Source organism: Vicugna pacos, chromosome 5 (assembly GCF_048564905.1).
Source record: "Vicugna pacos chromosome 5, VicPac4, whole genome shotgun sequence".
Classification (NCBI taxonomy): domain Eukaryota; kingdom Metazoa; phylum Chordata; class Mammalia; order Artiodactyla; family Camelidae; genus Vicugna; species Vicugna pacos.
Window position 1 is genome coordinate 80,786,325 of NC_132991.1, and position 7,766 is coordinate 80,794,090.

At 44.5% G+C, this 7,766-nt stretch overlaps 1 long non-coding RNA gene across 2 annotated transcripts; it reads right to left on the reverse strand.

The window, feature by feature from the left end:
• Window positions 1-1,367: 1,367 nt before the first annotated feature.
• On the reverse strand, window positions 1,368-4,665 carry LOC140696481 (uncharacterized). 2 transcript variants are annotated; one of them, XR_012072898.1, is made up of 4 exons: window positions 4,577-4,665; window positions 4,004-4,309; window positions 3,544-3,678; window positions 1,368-1,590 (listed from the first exon to the last, which is right to left on the reverse strand). It is a non-coding gene; the product is annotated as an uncharacterized lncRNA (long non-coding RNA). The 2 variants fall into 2 exon arrangements; XR_012072897.1 differs by having other exon boundaries at window positions 3,544-4,309.
• Between the last annotated feature and the right edge of the window lie 3,101 nt (window positions 4,666-7,766).

The window sequence follows — 7,766 nt, forward strand, 5'->3', positions numbered from 1 at the left end:
TCATTTCTGAAGAGGGACTTGTGTAAACAAATATTTTGGATATTCCCAGGCATGGAAGTTGATCTCATTAAAACTGCAAAGAGAGGAGATGGGAGGGGTTGTGCATCATTGATTTACATTTACTTCTGTGTTTGCAAAACTCGCACAGGGTCTATGTGAAACTGTTCCGCATAGTCATCATTGCCAACATCTAGTTACTGCTAGCTAGTTTCTAGGCACCATGCTAAGTACTTTGCATGTATTTTCTTATTTATTCTTTACATTAAATAAAATGCCTGTGCCAGTAAATACTATAAGTTTACCCATTTCTACACACAAGGAAACGGGCTTAGAGAGGCTAAGTAACTTGCTGAAGGATACACACCAGGAAAAGTGAGAGGATGGATATAAATCCAGGCAGACTGGCTGCAGAGCCCTCACTCAGCCTCCCCCAAAGTTGTGAATGAAAGCCCTCGTTGACAATGAGATTCTTGTTGGCTCTGGAACAGGGAAAGGTATTCAATGCGTATCAAGTGCAGTTTAGTGTCTGTGCTTAAAAGTGGCCCCTTGCTTCCTTGCTCTTGAGAGAGATGGACAAGAAACCAGAAACTCTTGCTGGATGTGAACAAAGAGGCATATAGCCCAATTGTATTGGCGTCCCTCCTGCAAAGTGGAAGAGAGCTGGCCTTAGACTGAAGCCAATGCTATGAATAGTAGAGTGGAGAGATGGGACATTTCTGGGTCTTTGATAACATCATGGGATCGACCCAGAAGCCTGCTCTGCTTCCGGACTTTGGCTAAAGTAACTGAATTTCTTATTGACTTGGTGTAAGCATCTAGTTGCCTCTCCAATGTTATTCTTTCCTCTTTCCCCTTACTAACCAGGACCCAGTTTTGTTCAGGGTGGCCATTGCTAGTTAAAGACCTGTACTTCTCAGTCTCCCTTATATGGGGTAGCCACGCAACATGGATCTAGCCAATGAGATATAAACAGAGATCCCTGCTGGGGAGTTCTAGTTAAGTTTTGGTTTTGTGATAAAGGCACATCTCTTCTTCCTCCCTGATGCCTGGAATGCTGGTCACTGGAGCTGGATCAGACATTCCAGTTGCGTGTGGGAAAGACCAAGAGATTTGCAGAGACCTGGGCTCTGAGCTGCCAGAATACTGCTGGGAGGCCTTACCTTCTTGTTATATGAGAGAAAATAAAACCCTAATATGTTTAAACCAGTGTTTCCTGGTTTTTGTTATTTGCATATAAATACAATTTCTAACTCAAAAATTGAAATCTTTCATTGACATGGATGCTTTCTTGGTGTCTTGTTACCTACAGCTGCATAACAAAACACTGCAAAACTCAGTGACTTACAACATCAGTCTTTTTTTTTTTTTTCATGTGTGTATTTGTGGGGCAGAAATTTGGACAGGGCGCAGGCGACCCAGCTTCTCTCTGCTCCAGGATGTTTGAGGCTCAGATGGGATGACTTGAATGCTTGGGGGCTGGGGCATCCAAGGTAGATTATTGACTCACAGATCTGGTACATTAATGTTGTTCCCACATTGCCTCTCTCTCCAGCAGCATCAGCTGGTCTTCCTGCACAGGGACTCAGGGCTCTAAGAGGGAGAAAGCAGAAACTGCCAGTCTTTGTAAAGGCCGTACTCAGAACCAATAGGATCTCACATTTACCTTATTCAACTGCTCAGAATTGCCCAGACTGAAGGGAGTAGAGGTTTAGACTCCACTTTCTGATTGAAGGAGGGGAGAGATTGACCATGGCCTTGAAGACAAGCTATCACACTTGGTAAATTGGCAAGGATTTGTGGATTTGTAGGCAATCCCTCTTCTTTAGGTAAAAAGATAGTTTTTGAATTTACCTTGTATCTGAAAAGCATTCATCACTTAAATGTGGGTTATATTCTGCCATGTGGGCTTTTTATGTTTTTCATCCTCTGACACATTTGAAAAATTGCTATTTTGCCGTGGTGCCTTTGCATGGTTGGCAGAGAAGGTTATCATGTGAGCAGGTGGGAAAAAGCCGTGGTGTGTGTTGATTAGGGGGTGAGGATGGGGGAGGTGAATGAAAGTAGCTTTTCCCTAAGAAGAGGAGAGATCATTTAGGATTGAGGGTGTTGGAGTGAATTAATGAAGAAAGAACTTGCTAGCTGGTACCTGAGATAGAAATAATGAGGATTTGATTGCCATCTGAGAGATGTTGAATTGAGGGGTATTCACTGACCCCCTGCCGCCAGCCAGGTACTGTGAGGCTGTGAACATGGCAGACGTGGGTTGCTCTGCAGGTTCAGTTAGGAAAATAGGCTCTTCAGAAAGATCATAACTTCCGGTTATGAGCATTCTGATCTACTAGCAACTGAAGTAAAGCCAAGTCCGAGTTATAAAGATTGTAGCAATTTCACTTGTTTGCATTTAACAAATTAATGCTTTTTAACATCAAACCCCTCAACAAACAAATAAACCCAAGTTGGTGACTGTGTGCAGGACCTAAGTTCCCAGCTGAGGCCCCTGTGACAGATCTCACACATTTTAGAGGTGGATCTCTCATTCCCAATGCAGAGAGATGAGGGAGTATCTTTAAAAATTGATTCTGAAGCCCAGGGGTTGCATGGTGGTAAAGAAGGCACCACAGAGGAATCGGGTTGGCAAGGATGGGGACACAACCTGCATTGGCCAGGGCGCAGCCATCCTGGTGGACCCCCTTCCTGGAGAAAGACCAGAACCAGGGCTGATTTGAGACTGATGCAGGTGTTGTCATAGGCTGATCATGGGAGACTCCATAAATGACCCTGTGACAGCATTGGAGGGGATCCTGGGAGTTGACCTTAGGGGTTGGGATTAAGCTCTCACAAAGCCACCATTCACTGAGTTTCTATTTGCTCTAACTGACCTTAAACATTTATTTGATCTCTGCTGTCAGGAACTCCTAGGGTATGGGCAGATAATTGGCATAAGTGCTACTTTACCAACTACTGAGCTGTAAGCGATGGTTGATGCTTCTAAGAAATGGGTCCTGTCAGCCCTGCCCTTCCAAGTCCTTCTGTTCATTGTGTGTTTTGGTAATTTTGAGGCATGAGGCAGGCAGCCTTAACCCAAATGGAGGAGATGATCTTGAGGCAGTCTGTACCAGGCCACAGAGAGGCTCAGAGAAGGTCGGAAGATGGTCTGGGGGAGGGCTCCTTGTTTCCCCTGTATGAAGAAGGGCAACTCATTGCCTACCTTTCCTGGGCTTGAAAGAGAGAAAAAAATAGTTTCAGGTAGCCTAGGACCAGGGCTAGCTCGGGAGCCACATCAACGAGGAGGCAGAGAGGAGTGGACAGGGGAAATCTCTCCAAAGCATTAGCCCAACTGATGGTCTTTCTGCCACTAGAGATGCCATTCCTTTGACTCTTTTAGTTTTTCCGGTTCTACTGAGATACAACTACCTTCAAGAGGGTTGACATTGTAAACCTGTGCCTTTCCCAGTGCCACGTGCAGTGATATCAACAGGGATGGAGGCGCCCAGGGGCTCCACATAATGCATAGAACCTGCCCCAGAAAAGATTGCCATTTACCTGGTAAGAAATGCACAGTATTCTTTCCTGGGAAAAGTCACCCGCACGTAGCATGTGATGGCACACAAAGTTTGCGTGGGCACTTAGGATCCAGCTTTGAGGAACCCAGTAGGCCAGGATCAGGGTCAGCCTCCTCTGTGGTGAGAGGTGTGCATTATTAGGCTGATGTCATTATGAGCTGTTGCATTTTGCATTAGACCTCTACAGAGAGCAGGGCTTTCTGTGGAACCTTCCGCAGACCGTGGTGGCAGTGGGGGTGTCAGACTGTGAGTTGCCCAGGTGGTAGGAGACAAGGCAATGATTCTTCCTCCTTTTTTCTTTTGTCACCTATGGTAAATTTCATGAGCTTTCTTTGGCTGGACCAAGCTAGGAACATGTGTTGGTTTTCAAAAAGCCCATTTCCTGGTATTAACTTCCTGAGTACATATGTGTGCAGTTTGCCTTTTGGTTGGTTTGTTACCTTGCTTTTTGTCTGCTGCCTTTAGAATTCCAGAATCCATCATCTGACTGCAGGCCTCCCCTTTGTGAGTCCGTTCCTGTGTACTTGGACTACGTGGCTGCTACCTGGGTGACTGTCCTGAGCTTATTAATTCTAATATTTTGACACCTCATCGATGCTGACTATGGCTGATACTGCCCCAGCCTTGGTTCTGTTTGTTCCATGTTGCTCTTTTCAGCTGGAGCCTCAGGGGGACCGATTTTGTCATGTTGCTCATTTCCATTTTTCATTGCTTTTCATTATTTTTGCGGCAGACACGGTGGCAGGCTGAAAAGACAGATTTTTAACACAATCTATGAAAATCCAGAAGAGAAGAAGCAAGCATCATTTTTACTGAAACCTATATCATTCTTTACTTTCCCTGTGGGATTTATTTATTTTTTAGGAAAAAATAAATCACAGCCTTCGGAGAGTCTTAAAAAAATCTAGAAACAAAACATAACAAAACGCAACCAAAACACCACACCTGCTCAAATATGCTCGAGCAGACATAGGAAAACAAAGCAAAGTGGTCCCTCCAGTGGACAGTCGTACCTTCCTAGATACTGCGCTACTTGGCTGCAAATAGGACTGCAGGGGAGGAAGGGGACTTGGGAGTCTTGGATTAAAAAACACCAGCGATAAACAAACTGAAACCGCTTGATTGGTTGAGGAGATGGAAGATAGAAGATTCTAGAATGGAAGGTGGGGACTATGATGAAATATGATGAAATAGGGCAGAGCTATCATGGGCTGTGGCTCCCAGCTTAGATGAGTTTTACACTTCTGTTCTTGTTGAGTCACATGAACAGGGAGTGGGGTTGCTGACATCCGGAGAGAGTAAGTGGACGTGTTGGTGTGGGGGTGTTACTGCCCAGCCTGCGGGTGGGGCGCCATTGCTGAGGGCTTTGTGTGTGGGGCCTCGCATGTCTTTTGGAGTGAACAGACATGGGGGAAGATGACACTGGGGAGGGGCTTGGGGTCAAAGGAAGGCTCTGAACGCCACACCAGCTTTGCAAAGGAGCCTCCATTCTGGTGACACTTGTGTCAGTCAGGGTCCCAGGATGTGCCTATAAGAATGGTCATCATTCAAAAGTCCACAAATGATAAAAAAGCTGGAGAGAGCATGGAGAAAAGGGAACCCTCCTACACTGCTGGTGGGAATGCAATTTGGTGCACCTTATGGAAAACAGTATGAAGATTCCTCAAAAGACTAAAAATAGATTTGCCATATGATCCAGCAATCCCACCCTTGGGCATATATGCAGAGGGAAACTTAATTCAAAAAAATACATGCACCCCAGTGTTCATAGCAGCACTGTTTACAATAGCCAAGACATGGAAACAACCTAAATGTCCATGGACAGATGACTGGATAAAAAACTTGTGGTATATTTATACAATGGAATATTACTTAGCCTTAAAAAAGAATAAAATAATACCATTTGCAGCAACATGGATAGACCTGAAGATTATCATTCTAAGTGAAATAAGCCAGAAAGAGAAAGAAAAATACCATATGATATCATTTATATGTGGAATCTAAAAAAAAAAAGGCAAATGAACTTATTTGCAAAACAGAAACAGATGCTCAGACATAGAGAACAAACTTGTGGTTACCTGGGGCAGGGGTTGGGGTGGGAGGGTATAAATTGGGAGTTAGAGATTTGCAGATACTAACTTATATATATATAGAATAGATAAACAACAAGTTCATGCTGTGTAGTGTAGGGAACTATATTCGATATCTTGTAGTAACTTATGGTGAAGAAGAATATGAAAACAAATATATGTATGTTCATGTATGACTGAAGCATTATGCTGTACACCAGAAACTGACACAACATTGTAAGCTGAGTATACTTCAATAAAATACATATACATACAAAACCATAAAAAAATCCATAAAAGAGAGTTTAATAAAAGGGCTCTTTGTGAAGCAGTGAGCAGAGTGAAGAGAAACCGTGAAGGTTTAGTGGCATCCCCAGGGTGAGTAAGACAGGGCTTGGTTATTACCTCCAGGCCTGATGGTGCGAGGGGCGGGGGAGGTCGCCTTACCCAGAGGTGGCCAGGGCTGCGTCCTGACAGTGCCTGTCCCCAGGGAAGACCTTCGTGGTGACTCCACAGGAGAGGAGCTGGGAATAAATACCTGCTTCTCTTCCTGTCTCTGATTTCCTGCCATTGCTGCCTGTTTTGGCCAGGGTTCTCCAGAGAAATGGAAGCAGTGGGATATGTATACACACACTCACACACACACACACACAGATTGATTATTTTAAGGAATTGGCTCACATGATTGTAGGGACTTGGCAAGTCCAAAATCCGATAAGGTAGGCCAGCAGGCTGGAGCCCCAGGGAAGAGTTGCAATTCGAGTCCAAAGGCAGTCTTGCTGGTGGGAGGTGAGTCTTTGTCTTATTTAGGCCTTTCAACTGATTGGACGAGGCCCACACACATCAGGCAGGGTAAACTGCTTTACTCAAAGTCCATCAATTTCAGTGTTAATCTCATCTCCTTCCCCCCAAAAGTAAGAAAGAAAGAAAGAAACCATCTTCATAGATCCATCTAGAATACTATTTAACCAAAAATCTAGGTATCATAGTCAGCCAAGTTGATACATAAACTCACCACCACACTGCCCATCGGTCAATCTCAGACAGAAACCAGAGGGTGTGGGAACCTCTTAATGCTGTGCGGGTGGGGTCAGTCTCCCAGGCACAGAGGTTGAGGGTGGCTGGGCCTGGAGGAGGCAAACCACTTACCCCGGTGTGATGTGGGAGAGAATACCGTCAGCATTTGCTTTTACACCCTCACTGCTCTGTCCAGAAGCTTGGATTGAGACTGCAGGTCTTTCTGAACTTTAAGTGTTTCCAGAGTCCCTGTATAATCTCATACCTCCTCCTGGCCCCCAGCAAATGGATACAAGCATCAAAAAGAAGTGAAATCTCTTAAAATGCTGCTGGTTTTCCTTTATGCTTTTATTTCATTTTTTTCTTAAATTACGAGAATAATGATATAAGCCATGTGCGATTTTGAAAAGCAAGCACCTGGACAGTCTGGAGAAACAGAAAACTTTAATATCAAGATCTGTGTACCTGTTTCACTATAATACTCCCTCCCATGCTCCCCTACCCTCAGTGCTTGTGCACGTGCACACATACACACGCACACTGGCTGTTCTGTATTTCCAGAGCATGGCACAAAAGGACTTAAGCCAACCCCAGAGAGATTTAAGTTAGATCCAATAAGGAGCTTCATTACTGAGGCTATGAAATACCAGGAGGGGTTTCTCTGTTGGGTTGTTTTGAATTCTGGACTTTATTGAAAAGTAGATACACCAGAGTCAAATTTACATCAAAAGAGCACATGTAGAACAGAGACTCAATGAGTTATTTAGCTATTCAACCAGAAATGGATTTTAGAAACCTGCTAATTGCCTCAGTTCTTCATTTTGTATGATGCAGTGTGTCTGTTGAGTTCTGAATGGTGTTCTGCAGAAGTGATGAGAAGCTGAAAACGCTGTCATGGATAAACAGAAGACAAGGTGCTGTACTGGAGATACCCGAAGGTCAAAATTCAGGAGATCTAAGGGATGCTTCTAGAAGGGGAGAAGCATGACCACAGGCACTGCCTGGGCAAGGGGTTGCAGACCAGCCTCAGTCCTGGTCAGCGGGAAGGTAACTGGTTCCTTTATTTTCAGCAAATCTCTTCCGTTTTCTGGGATCTTTCTCCCTGAAATGGAGAGCA